Source organism: Schistosoma mansoni (assembly GCF_000237925.1).
Source record: "Schistosoma mansoni, WGS project CABG00000000 data, supercontig 0041, strain Puerto Rico, whole genome shotgun sequence".
NCBI lineage: Eukaryota > Metazoa > Platyhelminthes > Trematoda > Strigeidida > Schistosomatidae > Schistosoma > Schistosoma mansoni.
In genome coordinates this window covers 346,004-349,481 of record NW_017386027.1, presented here as the reverse complement: position 1 = coordinate 349,481, position 3,478 = coordinate 346,004, and the positions used below count along the sequence as shown (strand labels likewise).

Sequence of the window (3,478 nt, the reverse complement as noted above, 5' to 3'; positions counted from 1 at the left end):
CATTATTCAAATAACAAAAGTTTAGAATAATCACTGGCTTGGTATTTCATAATTGACTCTCAGTGAAATGGATTATCAAGACTAGTTCCATTTCAATCAACTCATTATCTACATTTAAGAATTCCATACATCAGTATCGTTTCTATTTGCTATAGTGATTGTAGATTAGGTTAAATTGATTTATTTTCATAGTTGAAATCATGAGTCAATTGAAGCTAGACCACTATGGAAAACCTGGAAGATCTGGACGACCGTTGGATGCCGGCTCAGTGGTCTCTCGGTTAAGTGCTCTGGCGCCAGACTGATAGGTCCTGGGTCGGAATCTCGAGAGGCGAGGTCGTGAATGCGCACTGCTGAGGAGTCCTACAATAGGACGAAACGACCGTCCATTGCTTCCAGGTTTTCCATGGTGGTCAAGCTTCAATCGAATCATGATTTCAACTATGAAAACACTGAAATCTCCACAAAAACCCCTTCAGATCTATAAATTGATCTAATCAGAAGGGGTTTTGTAGAATGCCTCGACTCGCGAGATGAGGTCGTGGATGCGCACTGACACTGAGGAGTCCCATAATAGGACGAAACGGCCGTCCAGTGTTTCCAGGTTTTCCTTGGTGGTCTAGCTTCAATTGACACTTGCTTTCAACTATAAATTGATTTACTCATCTTTGATATCAGTATGTTAAGAAGTCATATTTGTAAAAAGGATTAACCTTAGATGAGGTTAGTTTCTATGTATGAAAACTAACTTGGCTGGATATTTCTAAATACTTGAGTTAAATTGGGCATTTACAAATTTGAATTCATGAGTCAATCTATGCTAGACCACCAATGCAAATTTAGAAGTACTGGACGGCCGTTCCATCTCACTATCAGACTGCTGAACAGTACACATCCACGATCCCGTACACAGGATTGAAACCCAGAAAATTTAATCTTTCGCGCAAACGTTTAACCTCTAAACGACGGAGCCGGGTATTCAACAGTGTCATATGGTAGTGAAGCTTTCACTCAGTAAAATATGTTCCCATTATCAACATGTTTTTATCTCTTCTAGTTTGAAATGTTCACTATATTAACAATAAGTATTAATCCATGAATCATTTTCTCTATTGAATGTTGTATCTATCGTGAACTGACGATTATGAACTCCTTCTGACACAGTGGTTTTTCTTGTTTAAATCATTTAATTATAACATAGTAGTAACCGGTAGTGAATGTCACAAATGAAACAATTATGAGATGCAGATACATCCAGCTGACGAGTCCCAAACAGGACGAAACGAGTGTCCTGGATTCCACAGCTAGCTAATATCCATCTTTGCTTATAATGCTTGATGAATTAAGGCTATATCGAGGCAATACGCACAGTATGCACATATGGCAAATAAGAGACTGATCAATTGCAGTCCTAAACATCAATGGGAAGATTCAAACAAACAATACTAAGTGAATTGAAACAACTATGACTTTATAAAGTTTAGGTAAATCTAGGTGAACAGTGTCAGCAATGGACGAAATGCATTTTCCTTTTTTTAAAGGTTTAATAATGAATCACTATACATAATATATAAACCACTTAACCGATAGACCACTGAGCCGGCATCCGCTAGTATTTAAGTCTAACTTCAACCATTTCACGAAACTGAGCAATCATTAACCAATTGTCTTCAGTGAGTTCCTATCTGACAACAGACGTGGTTTGAACTCCACTAGTCACTGCTTCTCACTAGAACTCCAGGGATTACCTGGAGTTAGACATACACACCATCGGATGCCGGCTCAGTGGTATGTCGGTTAAATGTCCTGGTGCGAGACTGGTGGATCCTGGCTTTGAATCTCGCGAGGCGAGATCGTGGATGCGCACTGCTGAGGAGTCCCACAACAGAACGAAACGGCCGTCCAGTGTTTCTTGGTTTTCCTTGGTGGTCTATCTTCAATTGACTCATGCTTTCAACTATGAAAATATAAAACTTTATTATCAATATACAGTGAAAAATGTATAAATGAGTTAATGTAGGTCAGTAATTAAACTATACCAACAATTCTATTCAGGCTTGTTATTGTCCTTAATTATATAAGCAAACAGAAACGGTTGTTCATTTAAACAAAAACAAAATTATGAAATCTCTTTCAAATAAGGTCAATTATATGATGATGACTTATTATCTGAATAGAAAGTATTCTGTAGATTAAAGTACAACACGTAAAAGTACACGTATCACATATCATTAATGACTATCAGCATCGTGTATACTCATATGAACTTGAAAGTGGCATCAGTTATGGTATGATCTCAGTAGAGGTACTGATGAAAATCAAATAACACCAGACCATCATCTCATCGTACTACAAGACTTCCCATCAGCGAGTACCCAGCCGCCGTCTAAAAGCAATACTCATGACCTTTATATCTCGCAAAAAGTTCATAACCATTCGAATCCATGTGATGAAACACAGTTGCAGCTTCAGCCAACAAGCAATTAATCTTGGCAATCAACTAACACCACTGGTGATGGTGAATCCCAAAGTGAAATGAGATGGCTGTCCATTGCCTCTCTTCTCAGTGTTACCTCTGTTGAGTCCACTCTAAAAACCAATATAAGTTACAGTTTAGATGATCATCATGAAATGTAGTCATTTATATTGAAACTACTTGTGTGAGTTACTAGAATCCTAAGTTTTTCATACCCACCTAGTCAAAAAACTTGATCTTACATCAGTACTATTCACATAAATTACATACAATGATTCATATCTGTAAATACTTATCTTTCATTAATCTTTCATCTTTTCTCTAGATTTCTTTCTGTTAAGGTCTTATTTCAGTAAATGTTTCTTTCATTTACTATCGTCTTGGAATGTAGAACTTGGATCATCCAAGTGTCTTTATTCCAGGAGTTTTATTGTGCCGTTTATTTTATATTACAGACTTTTAGTAAACTAACTATTCCTATGAATCCAGTGTTCATCTTGTTCGCTAATGAGGTATGGCAACTTAGACTGATGCATATGTATGTCTGGTCCTACGTTATAGCTGACTGACTGACTGAGTAATGATTCTTACGAGCAAAGATCAAAGAAATGAATATTATTTCATAAAACAAACACTCTATTCCGTATTGGATAGCATCATTAATTCCCAGCTCATGTATCACCTCGTTTAATGATAATAAGATCAGATAGAATGTACTACGATATCATAGAATAACGAACTGCTATTTGGAACTATGCCAGAAAATGCATTCCTGGTCGTCATTATCAATGTCATAATCTATATCATAGATTAGAAAGTTGTTATGATTTAGCCGAAAGTCAAAAAATAAAAGGTCAACTAGCCTGGAAATAGGGGGGAAGAGGAGACAAACATAATAATAATAATAATAATAATAATAATAATCAGTACTAAGTGACAGAGTGGATAACGCGATGGCGTTTGAAGCGAAAGGTACTGGGTTCGAGTCCCAGAGTGAATACC

At 36.8% G+C, this 3,478-nt stretch overlaps 1 non-coding gene across 1 annotated transcript; it reads left to right on the top strand.

Moving 5' to 3' along the window:
- The first annotated feature begins 3,403 nt into the window (after positions 1–3,403).
- Positions 3,404–3,478, top strand: Smp_tRNA_01847_Pseudo_TTG.1.1. The gene has a single exon. It is a non-coding gene (tRNA).